Raw genomic sequence first — 15962 nt, 5'->3', positions numbered from 1 at the left:
AGAAACAATGACAGATACACAGGGACTTACAAAGTAGGGTGATTAACAAATGCTCTGCTAAGGGGTGCACAGGATGGGAGTAGAGCCAGGGGCCGAGGTATGAGATGTTGGAGCAGGGCTCACCTTGAAAAATGCTTGGGGATTGACCAGGTGGGGCAGCAAGCGCGGGGGGGGGGGGGGTGTCTTGGGGACCAAATTGAATATTTAAAGGCATGGGGGAGGGGGTGAGAGAGAGGGAGGGCATCAAAAGGGAATGGCACATATCTGGAGCATGACATCTTAAGTGAGCGCAGCAAGCTATGAACGTGGGGTGACAAGGGGGCCATATCCTTAATGGTGTATCTTCCTTTCCTAGAGCTCAGGTTCTCAAGGCAGTGGGAGCTCCTGAAGGCGCCCTCAGTTGGGTGTTGGGGTGGGGGTGGGGATGGTGGAGGTTCATATGGTACAGGCTTCTTAGGGGGCCACTTTAGCCATCTAGGCCAGATATGATGAAGGTTTGAACTACCTTCAGCTGTGAGCAGAGAGGGGTCAGGGGGGGCCTAAATGGGTGGAGTCTATCTGACAGAAAGGCTCTCCAGCAGCTTTTCCTCTCTTGAGCTTCTCATCCTGCCTCTTAATCCAAGTCATAGTATTATAGAGACAGAAGAGAACCTGGAGATCCTGTGGATCAATTCCTCTTCCATTACACAGTCGGGACATGCTTTGGCCAAGGTAAAGAAGAGAAATGGCTGCCGCGTGGGGCCCGTGATGATGCGCTGGTTCAGTCTGAAGGTTGAATCTGCCTGCTGGTGACTTTGCATCTGACGGCTGTCTCCTCTCCAGTTCCTGAAAAAGAGTGAGGTTCCATCCTATTAAGTGGAAAGAGTCCAAGTTTGGCCTGGTTAACGGGTAGCAGGGGAGTTAGATAATGCTGAAGCGGTTCACCTTGAGATGTTATGAAGGCGCCATCTTGCTTCACTAAGAGTGAGGCCGAAACTCAATTTTAAAAGGTACCTGTAACAGAAAGTCCCTATAGCCCTTTAGCTCTGTCTAATACGAGGAAGAGCAATAAAAAAGTCCAAGTGTGAGCTTTTGAAACTACCATCTAGAATTGCAATCTGAGGTCTGTTGGATACTTCCTGAAAAACAATAAGGGAATGAAACCAAGATGGTTCTCCAACTATCCTCTTCTTCCTAGAAGAGTCAGGAATTTCTGCTATAGTCAGAGTGCGCTTTGGAAGATACACTTTGAAAGCTAGGTGGTCCATTGCTATCGAAGACTGCTGAAATAGAGCTGTGGTGTGAGAAAAATCCAGGCTGGTGTGTAGCTTATGAGGGTTTTTAGTGCCTGTAAGGCATGAATGAACAGAACTCTCAGAATCCCTAGAGAAGGGCTCTGGCCCACCCAATGATTTAGTTTCTTGATTACCGTAATTACGTATCCATAATGCATGTTATAGGAAGGGGAAATGGCAGTCGGGTCCTGGACTATAATAGTCTAGGTCGGGGTAAGCCGTGTGCAGCTTCTGACATGTTTCTTAATAGCAAAGGCGTTGGGCACCCTGTAGACTGCTTACCTAGGCTGTCACATATGGTGTTTTTTGTTGTTGTTGTTGTTGTTGTTGTTTTACCCAGCATTTTCCAACCATGCTATCACATGGTTGAGCATAAGGGGAGCACGTCCCAATCTAGGCCATCCAGGCTTTGGAAGCCATAGCAGAGTCAATGTGATTGAAACAAACACATAAACGATGGATTTGGAGTTAAATATCCCAGACTGGATATTCCTTCCAGTTGTGGTCAGCTGGGTCTCAGCACTCGGCCTCAGTTTCCTCATTTGTAAAATAAGTCTTTGTAAGATGAGTGCTCCTTCTGCTTCAAGGTCATTGGACAATTAAGTGCAAGAGCGCTTTGGTACAGTGCTGGTATTTGGTGTTTGGCAGGGTGAAGGTGAAGGCCAGAAGGAATGTTAGGGAGGATGTCTCAGCAAATGAGTCTGATTAGACCTTGTGGTCCTCTGTGTTCAATGAGTGGTGGTGTTTGTGTCTTTCTGAAGGGGACAGTTTTTTGTCTGGTTGATTTTGATTTGTTCTCTGGGCACCACGGAAGGCATTATTTCCCCTAAACTGTGTTCTGCCATTTTCTCAATGTTCCCCCTTCTCTTCAATATGCCCCTGCATGCTTTTGGTAACCTGTTACTTACTGCTTAGGGAGCATGGAGCCCTGCAGCCTTATTCCCCATCACACCCTGTGCCGGGTTGGAGGGTGGGGTGCAGTGTCCTTTCTCTGGCGGCATCAAGGGGCAGAGGAACAATCAAAAAGGCAGATGGGGTGCTACACCCATTTGCAAGATGAGCTAGCTGATACAAGGGGACGGATCAGACCACTGAGGGTGTAGAAGGGCAATCCTGCTTGGGACCGAGCTTCCTGAGCTCTGAAGCTCAACACGCTCTTTCTTATCTGTATGACCCAAACCCCTCCCCACCAAGGGATCCCAGGCTTTGCCCTCTGCCCAGACTCCTTCCAAACACTGTCACCGGCTCCTTCTCACTCTGTGGCCAGTCCAGGAATGCCCACACTAACAATGTCTTCCTCTTCCTCCTGCCTGGGTCCCTAATTATCTTGCTGAACAAGAGATGTTTCCTTGGCGGTCTGAATCGTGCTCAGGTAGTGCAGTCTGGTCTTCTGCTTCTAAAAAACAAAACAAAACAAAACAAAACAGAAAGCAGCCTCCTCCTGCCCTGACACGAGTGATCATATCCAGAGACGCCTACAAGACAGCTTTCTCATGCACAGCACTTAATGATTCCTCTCTATTTTACTAACACTTCCCCTCCAGCGAAGCTGTGTCTCATAGCATGTCTCACCTCCTCCTGCCTCTTGTCGAGTCGCTTATATATGTGTCAATGCGTAAACGCACCTCTGGTTACACAAACTTGGTTTATCGACTCACTGCAACAAAGGAGAAAGGCACCTTATCATGCAGAGTAAGGGCAGTTTCAGTAGGATGTTAGAAAGGACTTCTTATGGGACTTGGGCTCATTTAAGTGATTTGGGGAGGAGGGTTCAAAGAAGTGGGGCTTCGCTTTGGACTTGATGCCATCAGAAGAAATGTTAATTCTATGATTGGTATCTTAATGGATCTTCTCAAAGGCAAGGGGAATGAAGTGAGACTCCGCTTATGATTGGCAAAGAAGCAGCAGTCGCTCCGATTAATATTAGCCAGAATAGGATGGCTGGTCAAGGCTGTGGTTTGGAGAATACGAAGGGCCAATTGAGAGTGCCAAGTCAGGACCTGTCAGGGGCTGCTTTTCCCTTCCTTAGTCCTTCCTGTCTTTTGGCCAAGGGCAAAGTAAGTCTGCGAGACATTCATCTATGATATTCAGGTCTTCACCACTGCCTCAATTCTGCTGATTAGGAGGCTGCTTAGAGAATGTAGTCTGTAGTAGGACCAGAGTTAGTCTCTCCTGCTCCTTTGTGGCAGGGAGAGTTTCTTAATCTTCTGATGTGACATGGGCTACACAGTAGCTTTTAAGATTCCAAACAGAATACACCAGGCAGCTGTAACACAGACAGTGACCAGAAACAAAACTTGTTGCTGGTTCTTGTAATTGCCCCTGAGGACAGGCGCCCGGATTATCCAATCCAGGCAACGAAAATGTGTCCCAAACCCCATCTAGAGATGTGGGTGACTTTTCCCGTTCAGCCTACTTATAGATTTTTCTACTTGAGCCTGTAGCATTTTTATAGGTGCAGCCAGAGGGTTTGCTGTAGTGTAGATTCCCCTGGGCTATCTAAGAAGAAATTAAGGGCTATGTGATCATCCGTGACAACTCTGGCTAATACATTTCCATTTAAAATGGTTGGTTTGGCTTCCAGAGCAGCAATTGTATCACTGATGACATCTTACTAGGGTCGGGGGAGGCTTTGGACCATCTTTTCCAGCTGAACTATCCCTTCTGTGGGAATTGCAGTTTGCATAGTATGCATGAAGAGTGAGTCCGCTGTCCCCTCTGGCAGGTCTCCCAGGTGGTTTGTGTTTGTCTCTTTTTGGAAGTTTCTGGTCATTCTTTTCAGGGAAACATGATCCACTGGAAGGCTGGTAATTTTTAGCATCTGAAAAATCTCTAAAATTTGTCCGCAAACAGGATAACTTAGCGTGTGGCAGGTGGTATAAGCCTGATGTCCACATAAAAAGTAATATCCCAGTGGGGCACAGACCATATTGGCAATGCCATTTATCCCAACAGGAGAGAACCAGAGTTCCACCCCCCCCTCAGAGTGGGAAGCTTCCTTGAGTGGAATTAAACAGCATTTGCAAAGCAGAATGGAGAGTCTCTGGAGAGAACGAATGATTGCAGCAAGAATATGCTCAATATTAGCTTCCATTTCTAATGGGCTAAATTTTGCTGATAGGGTTATAACGACCTAAACAGATGTGTATTCCCGACCGAGGTCCAGGTCCACTTTTTTTTTTTGTTTTGTTTTACACATTTAAGTTTGGGATTAATTATATGAGGATCACAAGGACTTGGAGGAGGAGATCTACCTTCTGTAGCACTGAGAGGAACAGTTGTTAAATGGCTGTTGCTTCCAGGCCGCAGTAGTTCTGGGCTGAGGAAAACACGAGTTTTATTTTTTTTCTTCAGGGCCAGAAGACCTCAGGAGGTCAAAAAGAACAGGATTTAGATCGGGGAGGTCATGTTGAGAAGTCTTTTAGTTACTTAATAGTGTCGGAGTACAGTCCTTTACGAGATTAGAGGGAGAGGGAAAGAAAAATGGCACCGAAGAATCAGAATTAATCTTGTTTGGTGTCTCAGGTGGCAGTTATCCACTTCTCTGGTCAGCAGCCTGGCTGTCGTCTCAGGCAGAAGCTCTCCTTCTCCACAGGCAGCTTTGTCTTGAGGTTTCATAAGAACCCTCCATGTGGCGTTCTCCAGTGGAATGGCTGTCTAGTGGTTTGGGGATGTCTGTCTTTGTGGTGGGGGAAACCCAAGGATTTGGGGATGTCTGTCTCTGTGGTTGGGAAACCCAAAGCCAGTGGCCCACAGCTTGGCACTTTCTTGCTGTGTTAGTTGTTAACAGTACTTGATAAGGTCTCTCAAGGCTCCAAGGCTGTTTTTGTCCAGCTTCTTCAGAATACCAGCACCCCGGACCTGCTTTCAGGTCACACACAGCTTTCTTCAGGGGGGGATGCTCACTGAGGGGGAGACCCAGGAGTCCTCGGTGTGTGCCCCATTATGGAGTCCAGGGTCCAGGGTCCTGGGCCAAGGCAGTGGGAGCTTGAGCTGAATCTCATTAGAACCTCCATTTCTGTCAATACCCCGTTGCCAACATACAAAGTTGGGCTTATTGACTCATGGCAGTGAAAGAGAACACACATCATGGACTGTGGTGGCGCCTCTCAGCTTTTTAAAAATTTTCTTTCCCGTAAGTCCTCCTTGATTGCTCTGGAAACTTCGGGAGGACAGAACGTGTGTGTGCTGTTCCTCAGCGTGTCTACTCCATGTATGCTCGCAGGTGCGATTTAAATTAGCAGCTGGGGAAGAAAATGAAGAGACTTAAGCCTCTTAAAGAGAGGCCTGTCACCCGGCAGAGCCGAAAAATGACAGTCACTCCTCTTTCTCTGAGGCCAAAGGGGCCGAAAGGAAGACAACAGAATCATCTGCGAGGAGGATGAAGCTAGCACTCCAGAGACAGCAAATTCCAAACTAGGACTCTCCTTCCGGTTGTCTTCTAAGAATGGAAAGTTGAACTTCTACTCCTGGACTGAACTGGGACCATGGAGACTGTGCAGGGTGTGGGACTCTTACGGGACAAGACTGGCAGTGCCCAAGAAGGAAGGGAACTCACAGAGCTGCCTTTCTGGAAGAATTGATGTGTTAACAACAGCAAGCATAATTACAATATTTCTCACCTGTTTGTCTTGCTTTTGTTTGCTCCTCCTTCCTTTCCCTCTTCTGCTCTTGAAAGTCAAGAGGGCTGTAAAACACTTGTGCCACTTATGTGCCAGGCACTGGGCTTGGGTTATAAAGATGAGCAAGGCATGATGCCCAAGCCTCACTCGTCAGTGATTTATGGGGCTGGGGGCAATGGCAGAGAAGTGGTAACCAAATTATAACTTCCTGTTCCAGATCCTCTGAGCTCCAGATGACTTTTGGCTTCTTCTTCTTTGGTTCTATGCAAGTACACAGAGAAAGAGGCATCATTTAGGTCCTTGAAAGCCAAGGTAAGAGGATCCTGATGGTTACTTGTGGCCATATGGAGGAAGAGGAGGGGTTAACATACTGGAGGTGTGGCCTCAGTTGGCAATTTCTAATGGTCCAGCACCCAGGGTTCTGGAGGAAGGAGGATGGAGACAGGGTTGGAACAAGGAGTAGAGTGGCTCAGTGGTGGTTCAGGTGGAGTCAAAGCCAAGGTAATTAGGCTGGGAGTGAAAAATGGGGCAGTGAGAGTGGTCTGGCAGCTAATGGAACAGGGCCCTGTCCCCCAACAACCTTCAGGACCCCTGAGCCTGTCCTGATCCTCCCCCATCCTGAAATCTGGAGAAGTAGAGCCTGGGTGCAAGGGGAGGGAGGCACACTCCCATGGACTGAGATGACTACTCTTCTGCCTGCCCTGCAAGACCCTCACGAGGCCCCAGGGCATCACTTTTCTCCCAGGGCAGTCATGTCCCTCCTCTCCACCTTCTCCCCCTCCAAATCCATCTTCATTAGTAACTATAAACGTCAGAGTCAGAGCCGTTAGAAGGCTGTTCCTAGATAAATAATGCTTTTCATATTTAATTTACGAGTAGTTCTGCAGCCTCTTTGGGGTGCTCTGGGTTAATTAAGAGCTGAATTAGATGGAGCTGCATCTCCCTAAGGAGACTCAATTAAACTCTTTCTGACCAAAGAAAGAGAGGGAGAAAGGGAGAGAGAAAGAGAGAGAAAGGTAGTTGAAGAGAAGAGTCCCTTGGAGGATACCACCTTCATCATGGCCTCAACAGAGGGCTGGTTGGAGGGGAGCTCAGGATGCTCTAAGTTCAGCCTTTTATAGTGCGGAGCCACCTTCACCCCCCAAGGCAGGTGGTCCAGTGTGTGGGTGGTGCAGGGAACTCAGCATGGTGAGCCAGGTCAGCTTTTCTGGCTGCCATGGGGTTAATGCCCTGTAGCCGGGAAACCAGCTTGGAACTGGGCCAGTTGCCTACTGGACGCTGCCAGGAGCTGGATGGATGTGGTGCAGGGGAAGCTGATCCCAGGTCTTGGGCCAGGATTGTGGTTCTGAAATTTCAACCCCCCTTCTCAGCCCTTCCACCCTGGACCACAGTCTCCTTTGCTGGACCTGAGCACATGAGGGCCATGTATGGCCAGTTGACGGAATCTCACAGCTCCACCCTCCACTGGGAGGGCTGGGGGTCTCACCACTGGGGGAGGCTGCTGTGGCAGGGGGTGGGTGTCAAAGTGTTTATCTGGTGGCTCTGCATTCTCCACCTCCAGCCCTACCTGCATCGTGGGATCAGACCGCAGAGCTCCAGCAGTTTTGTCCACCCCTCCCAAGTAAGAGAAAGCAATAAGACCATACTCTTGGAGTGAGTTGGTACAGAGTTGGACTCAGAATCCTAGGCTGCTGCCACCAACATACATATGTGTGTGCATGTGTATATGCACATTCACATGCACATACTCCCCTTTCGTGGGCTCATAGAGCCATGGAGGGCTCTTACACACCACCAGCCTGGTAGCCCTCAGGTACTTGGAGGTCTGTGTCAGACAGAGGTACACCCTGGGATCACAAGCAGACCCTCCCAGTCTCCTGTTCACACTTGCCGTACAGAGAAGAGTGTCCCCACACTCCTGGAGACCCTGTCATGTAGCATGTGGTCAGAGAGTTTGCACACTTTCAGAGTGATAGACACTGCCAGCACCTCCTGTGTCTGCACACGTGATCACTAAGTGTCAGACAATCACAGCCTGTCTTCTGAACTCCCTTGCCCCATGCTCACATTCCTGGTATAAGCCTCAGGCCGCAGAATCAGTCTCTCTACCACACACGCTTGTACATGCGTGTGCATAGGTGTGCATGCATGCACGTGCACACACATTTTAGCACAGGGCTCAAGTCCAGACTGCTGCTTTGTTATGTAAAACAGATGGAGCGCTCTTTATGACCATCCCTCAGCCTCCTGAGCAGTTCATTGTAGGATTTGCAGCAAATGGAAAATGAACCTTCTCGTGAAGAATAGAAAAAGCAGAACGAGCGGGGCTGAAGGGAGCCCCCTGTGCAAGCAGGCGTGCAACATCCCTCTACCCTGCAGACTCTGAGAGCACGCCATTTGCTCCCCCATCCATCACACCTGGTGCTACGACATCTTGTACTCTTAAGGACCTGTTTCCCTCAAAGGGTGGCTTCAGCAAACCGGGCTAAAACCTGCCCCATATCTTTGCCAGACCTCCATCCTGTGGGAAGATGCTAACGCTTGAACAGGGTGGGAATTGCAGAGATGGGCAGAGGGGCTGCTCTGGCTCTCCCCGCACTTATCTGGTTTCTGATTTGTAGCTTCCCTTCCAGCTTCACGGCCAGGTTCATACCTGGGGACAGATTTGGGCTTCTCTGGCTAGTCCTGTGGGGCTTCTGCTTGGGCACAGTTTTGTCCTCCCTCCACCCCCTGCCATGCCTTGCTGGGGCTTCCCTGGAGATGGACTCCCCAAAGCAGCATTGAGGACTTCAGTTCTGCCCTGAGGGCGGGGAGGGCCTCAGAGATCGTCTCTCTCCACCCCCCCACCCCCGTGTACAGAGGAAGAGGAGGGACCTGACCGTGGCCGCACAGCCCGTCTGGGGCAGACCGACTCCAGACCCAGGGCTCCTGGCTCTTGTCAGCCTTCTTCCCTGTCCTGGCAGCACACGCCACAGCCTTTTTTCACTTTTGCTTTTCTTTTGTCTCATGTTTATCTTATACAGATATATCCTGCTTTATTCAACAGATAAGTTCTTTTAAATGTTGTCTGTGAAGAGGGATTTCCACATCAAATCACACTGTAAAGTGCATCTTTCCTCCCTGGGGGAGTTTTGTCTTTAGGTCCCTAAGTTAATAGAGCTGTAGTTGAAAAGGGGCTTTTACGTGTTACCTTTGATCCTCACAAGAGCCCTGGTGATGGCCCGGTGGGCTGAGAAGCCACCCCAGAGAGGGTGGCGGAGCTAACGTCTTCCGCCTCTTGTCAGCCTTTTGGCTGGAAGTCTCTGCCTGTCTCACCTGATTGCTGGATTCCTTGTGAGCTGAAACACTCAGCTTGGAAACTGGGTTGCTCAGTTCCATCCTGTGTTTCCCAAAGCACTTTCCATGCAACACCGGTCCTGAGAAATCTCTGTGATGAAAGGGTTCCTCGGCCAACACAGTTTGAGAAATGCTGCAGACTATCTCTCCCTCTGGGGAGCCTCACCATGCATAGGAGCCCCTTAAAGGCTCTGAGAAGTCCCGCCAGAAAAACCTGCTTAATTCTGCCTTTCTGAAACTTCTTTGGCCACGGGATCCTTTATTTCTGCTAGTAATGTGTGTGGAGTGCACGGTGGGAAACACTGGTCTAGTTTATTTTCTGTGTTATTCTGGATTTTTCCTCTCAAGTTTAAATGAGGCCTCTTGCTGGACTCCTCTCCCTCTCTCCCTCAGGCATCCACATCTACCTCAGGGCAGAAGCTGTAGCTGTTTCCTCTGACTCCTTTAGAGGGGACAAGAGGAGAGAGGGCTCACGGTGGGGCTGGGCTGTGTGACCTGGAAAAGCTCGGGAGACCTAAGACAATCTGCAGGCCGATGGAGGTGAGATCAAGCCATCCTAGGGCAGTGGAGGTCACTGGCCTGTCTGTGGAGCGCACACTGTCATCATCCATCATTCTCTCAGGAGCTGTGAGATGTGTCCTCTCCTCCTTTCCTTGTCTTTATCACTCCAGCCATAGCTTGGATTTCTTTTCTTTCACCTCCTACCGGGACCCTTGGCTGGCGGGCTGTGAGAAGTCAGGCTTTCCTGTCACCAACTTTCCCTTGATCATACTGTCTGGCCCCTGCCCCACAACGACCCACCCACCATGTCTTGTCCTTCTAGCGCCTGACCCAGGCACCTGTTGGATGACAGGCCCCGTGAGTGAATCCAGTGCTGGCGATGCGATCTGCCCCTAGAGAGAAGAAGGGGATGGTCTCTCATCTTTCCTGATGCATGCTCTTTGAGTGCCCCTTATCGACCCATCAGCACTTAAAGCCAACCCGGGCACAAGGGTAATGTCTGCTGGCCTTCCCCAGGGCGCCTGAGGTTGGCTTTTTGAATGCAAGGGCAGGAGCCCACTCTCCCCCGGTACTGTTTCTTCCCCACCTGGCACCTGCACCACCTGGCCATTCGTCACAGCGTACAGAGGGCAGCAAAGCGTCCGGGATCTGACACCAGACAGTTTGGTCTTGGGGGAGCTGCATTAGTCTTCACAGAGCCCCAGTTTATAAATCCTGAAAATAAGGGAGCTGGGGCCTTCCTCACAGAGATCTAGTGAGAGTGAGTGTGGTGTTAGGTACGAATAGCTCCTTACAAACTTTTGATAAAGGAAGCTTGGGAACAGAGGGTTTCCATGCAGATGAACTGCGGATGCTTGGCCATTATAGGTGTTTGGGAAAAGTGAACTTCTTTCTATTGCTCTTATGGAACCTTCCTCCTGCTTGACGTCAGTCCCTGGAAAACCCCGGTCTCAGCCTCTGCCCGGAGTCAACCTTCAGTGTCTGTCTTTGCCAAACGCATAGCAAGATGCCTGTCCCCGCTTCTGCTCTCCTGCAACACAGGCTGGTTACCTCTAGGACAGTGCCTTCCCCTTGGACGATTACCCTCCCCCTGCCCCACCCCGCCCGGGGCTGGGGTTGGGACCCCTCCCTAGGCATCTCCTCTGTGTCCAATATGTGAATGATCCATCTGGAAAAAGACAGTGCCCACTTCCTGCCTGAACACCAGGTCCTTCTCACTTTTTCGCCCCTGGGAATCCCAGAGCCTCAGCTGAGGCTCTTCTCGGGGAAGCCATCTGTGAATGTGTGGGGCATGCTTGGGTTTTCTGTTGGGTTTTACCCTAGCTAGCCTCCTTCCCACATCTTGCACTTGGAAACCCCCCCTCCTCGGAGGAGTCTTGTCCTCTCTCCCTTCCTGCCTTTTCCTGCTGGTTTCTGTTTCTGGGCAGAGCATACCGCGCCAGGGCAGCACAGGGCAGCTCAGAGGCCAGCCCAGCAGGCCCAGCCCTGGGGGGTGGGGGGCAGTGTGGGTGAGTGAGTGCCGTTTGGAGAACTGTAGTCTTGTGGGTGCAGCTGGAGCCCGGGAGGACAGTAACACAAATGCTAGCATTTGGGGCTGAGTCTTTCCTCTCTCCCTGAAGTGGAGGGGGCAGTGGTTGTCTGGGTGACCAATCAGACCGACTCGTCTGTAGTTCTGTGTGCAGGGTCTGCTCCCAGGACTGGAGGCTTTCTCCCCCTCCAAGGGTCATGGTTGGGATTATCCGTACACCAAAGGCTGGACAGATGGGAGGCTGTGCTGGTTCAGACCAGGGTTTGAGTCCCATCGACTGGCCCTAAGGTCCCAGTGCTGTCCCAGAGCCCCAGAATGAGGGCCAGCCAGACAGCAGGCAGCTTGCCCTGCCTTAAGGAGTGTGCCCTGAGAGCTCACCCCCACCCCTGCCTCCTGCAGGAAGGGTCTGGAATGGAAAGGCCAGAGGCTGTTGGCAGCAGGATGAGAGCTGGAATCGGCCAAGAGGCTCCAGGAAGGTCCTTCCAGGTTGCACTTTTTTCACGAGGCCCCCTGTTCTCTGGCCCCACGCAGAAGGTGCTCACGATTCTCTCTGCATGACCTCAACATTTTCCCTGCTAGTCATGGTTCACTTCCTCTCATTTCCCCTCCCCGTAGGACAGCCTCGGACCGACGGCCTCCATCTGCGGTGCCTTAGCTGCCTTCATGCACACCTCCCTCCAACCTGGCCTTGACTCTCTCTCTCTCTCCACAGACTCTCTTGCAGACACCTGTCCGAGCCCCGCACTGCTGGCTCAGCTCCGCTGCGCCTGACTCTGGCCCTTATCTGCTGCCTGCAGCCGTCCCTGGGGACCCAGGCTCCGCTCCCTCTGTCCTCACCCCCTTCTTCTCGAACCCTCTCCACTTCTGGCTCTAATGGCTTTGCACATCTCCAAGCAAGGCCGGAAGTCCCCATTCCAGAAGCCCAGAATGTCTGCTTGTTTGTTTGTTTTCCAAGGTTGAGCGGACATGTCCTTGGTCGGGGAGCCAATCGTTGGGGGGGAAGAGAGGAAGGAGATGGCAGAGGGACATTTTTCAGGCAGCCTTCAAGTCAAATAGGAACACTAATAAGGATAATAACTGGCATTTATTGAGTATCTGCTATGTGCTTGCTACTTTGTGACATGCTTTAACACTTATTTCCCTTACTCCTCTCAACAACCCAAGTAAATAAACCCAGTAAATAGTATTTACTATTACTCTCCCCATTTAAAATGGAGGCCGGACAGGGGGTGAGAAGAACCAGCTGTTGACCTGCTTCTCTGTGGGGAGGGCTTCCTTGCCAGAGGGACCACTCTCTAAAGGCCAGCTAGGGCATCCCTCTGCCTCCAGCCGGGATGGCCTCGGAACACCTGCCGAGGAGAGGGTGCTGGACCAGGCCGAGGGCTCTCGGGGGTGGGGGGGGAGGGAAAGTCACTTCTTCACTACTTCTTGGTGTCTCCTTCTGGGTCTCAGTCAGACAGTTGTTCCCGTGGCCTCACGGGCACCCTTCCCACCCCGCAGCACATCCCCGTACTCTGGACTATAGGGAGTGTCAACAGGGGCCTGCTCTCCTAACGTTGCCCAGTGGAAGAAGGGACAACACTTTTTCTGTTAGTAGGTCCTTGACTTAGGTTCCCACCTGCTCAGTGGGGTGAAGCAGGCGTCAGCACCTCAGGCACCTTTCCCAGGGACCCTCTTTCAATGTTCTTTCTGTGGGTCTCCCCTTTGCCTCAATATGCCTTTCCTCTGTGGCAGGGGCTGGATCCCTGGCCTGGGGCGCACCCCCGTCCCCCCCCCCCCACACACACACACTCATGTGCCACCCAGGAGGCCAGTAGGAACCGCTTTCTGACAGCCCTTGCTTATCCTCTGACCCTAGGATCTGGGTGGGGAGCTGCTGGAGTGCTCTGTACCTCACAGCATATGTCTTTGCTGTTTCCACAGCCCAGCTCCAGGCCCTGCAGGCTGCGGGTGGAAGATTTTGCCCTTTAAAAAGATGTCTTTCTTTGAGAGGATGAGGAGCTAATCATTAATGTGAAGAGACCCTTCTAGGACAGATGTATTCTGGGCTTGCTTGGAGAATGGCTGAGCAATACCAGTTGATCCACTTCAGAGAGAGACAGAGATAACTCACCACCAGGAGGAGATTTTTTTTTTTTTTTCCTCTAGAATGCCCAGGAAACCAGATGGGCTGGTTGCAATAACTCTGGGTGTTCCCCTAACTGCCTCTTGGGCTCAAGGGGGATGCTTAGGTCTAGTGAGAGCCTCCCAGGGGTTAGGAGCCCTGAGTCTGGAGCCCAAGTAGTGATGCTTGATGATAATCATACCACAGGGCTGGTATGTGGAGATAGCACTGCTGATGTGGATTTGAGCAGGGGTGTGGGTGAGGGTGAGAAGTAGTGCTGTTTTAGGTTCTAGGGAGCCTCTCTCACCCCAGAGAAGGGACTGCCTCCAGCTCTCACCTACCAAGGAATGACCTCTGGTCATGGAAGGTTTCTTACCCATACAAAGGAGGCAGGGCCTGCCTAGCAACAGGGGAGCTGGGTGTACTGAGTGGCCACAGTAGTGTTGGGGAGCAGCCTGCCCTGGGAGCGGGGGCTCTGGGCACCCATCTCTGTGATGAGCTGACTGTCCTCTAGGAGCCACAGCATGCTTACCTACAAAACAGAGGGGTCACTATTTGTCCCATCCTTTTGGCTCCACCAAGGATGATGTGAGCCATTGATGTGGTGCTCAGAGCAGAGGTGCCCCAGGGAACCGGGGACCCCCTTTTGAGGCACCATGAACCCTTCCTCTATGTTCCAGGGTATTTAGTCAATCCCCCTCCCCTTATTATTTTCACCCTTTATCATATTATTTTCACCCTAGTGCTTCCCTTTCCGGCTCGTCTCTGCCCCACCTCCACCACACTGGACTGCGAGCTCCGTCAGGACGGGGCTGCTGCCTGTCGCTACTGCTCCTGCGCCTAGCAGAAGGCCTGGACCTGGTGGTGGTCCCTAAATGCTGCCAAGCGGAGGCTGCAGAGGCCGTGGACTCTGCTGCTTACACGTATGAGACCAAGGAGACAGGGAGGCAGGGCATCTGTGTGATCCTCACCGGTAAGAAAAATGGGGCTCCGCGATCCAATGCAGTGACTTGCCCAGAGCCCCTCAACACTCAGGCTACACCTGCCCAGGTCAGTCCCAGCCTCAGGGGTCCAATATGGGGTGGCGGGTGTGTGTGGGTCCTGGAGGCCCAGAATGCAAAGCACCTGCTAAGATAGAGAAAACCAGGCAGGTGACCCTGCTGAGACACTGGTCCCGACACATGTCCTGCCCAGACTTGCACTATTTTGTCTGTTTTCTTTCCTGTGGTAACTCTCAGAGACCTGAAGATGGCCCCAGTGGCCCATGAGCCTTCCTGCCTCTCGGCCCAAGATCTAGAAAGCAGGTTTCTAAGCCCCATGACATCCTGGGGCACCCCCCTGACCATCCCTTTCCACTTCTCAGACAACCCTGTGTGCAGGGAGGAACCCTGGGAGGGACCCAGAGCCCCAGCAGGGAGGGGTAGGTGTTCCCTCTTGGCCACCCCCTCTGGGGAGCACTTTCTCAATTTTTATATGGCTCTGCTCAGAGGATGCTTCTCAGTGGGAGTGAGCAGTTCTTTTTAAGACACACCTACCTTGCCCCAGGCTCAGGGCTTAGGCTCCTCAGCATCTTATTCTTCTAGAGTCATCCTGACGGGCCAGATGCATCATTGTTTTTCATTTTGTAGATGAGGAAACTGAGGCACAAAGGGATGAAGTGACTGGCCTGGGAGCCCCTGGCCAGGAGATGGTGAAGCTGGGATTTGAACCCAGGTACCTTTTGAGAAGCACATGCTCCACTGCAGTGACCTACAGCCTTGTATTTCCCTGAGGACGGCTGCCTCTCGCTGCCCTCCCCCAGCCCTGCCAGGCAGGCATTCTGGCTGCACCTGTCGGCCTCCTTGGGGCCTGGGCCTTCCTGGAGACGCCGTTTAGGGGAGCCCACGAGGCCGTGACAGCAGAGTGAGGGGAAAGGGTTGTGTGGGGACTTGGACAGTTGCCCTCAGCTGGAGGGAGAGCCTGCAGCACCCAGCTTCCTTCAGGGGCCAGTGGGGGGCTGGGCTCTGTGACATCAGCTGCTCCTCCGCAGCCCCAGCTTGGCCGCCCTCCTGACTCTCAAGCCACCGTTCTGGATGGTTCATGGTGGAGCCCAGCCACGAGCTTTTCCTAGCCAGCCAGCCACAGCCAGATGCAGTCTGGCAGGGTTTGAGGAGGGGAGACAGGCTGGACACGAGAGGGAGAAGTGGAGGGGAGCTGTTGGACTTTGGAATTAAATGCACTGAAGCAATGGCCATAGTGGCTTGGGAATCGGCAACTCTGGAGCTCTTACACCGTTTGCTTTAATTGCACTCAGTGTTTGAATTTGAATAAGTAATACACTCCCACGGGTTAAGGAAAGGATTTATTGTGGAAGGTCCTCCTCCAGCCTGTGTGTCCAGCAGCGTGGCTCCTCTTCCCAGAGGCAATCATGGTTTCTGTGTGTCTCTCCAGAGATGATCTGAGCACACATGAGCAGATATGTATAGAGAGTATTTATTTATTTTATTTATTTTTATTTTTATTTTTATTTTTTTATTTTATTATTTTTTTAGAGGGTATTTTAAAACATTTGCATACTATGCAGAAAATAATGTTTTGCGCATTGCTCTTTTTCATTT

The 15962-nt window shown here is 51.6% G+C and overlaps 1 long non-coding RNA gene across 20 annotated transcripts in view; it reads left to right on the top strand.

The window, feature by feature from the left end:
• The window catches only part of LOC140612680 (uncharacterized), a 45918-nt gene that overhangs the window by 29766 nt on the left and 190 nt on the right, over nt 1-15962 (top strand). For 3 of the 20 annotated variants that reach the window (XR_012013842.1, XR_012013841.1, XR_012013836.1), the window contains exons 2-3: nt 6114-6208; nt 14109-15958. This is a non-coding gene — a long non-coding RNA (uncharacterized lncRNA). Of the gene's footprint in view, nt 1-222; nt 836-6113; nt 6209-7457; nt 7518-9625; nt 10510-14108; nt 15962 lie in introns of those variants that run through there. The other 17 variants (XR_012013839.1, XR_012013840.1, XR_012013830.1 and 14 more) reach the window with 14 other exon arrangements.

Source organism: Canis lupus, chromosome 21 (genome assembly GCF_048164855.1).
Source record: "Canis lupus baileyi chromosome 21, mCanLup2.hap1, whole genome shotgun sequence".
NCBI classification, from domain to species: Eukaryota; Metazoa; Chordata; class Mammalia; order Carnivora; family Canidae; genus Canis; species Canis lupus.
This window is presented reverse-complemented; position numbering and strand designations above follow the sequence as displayed.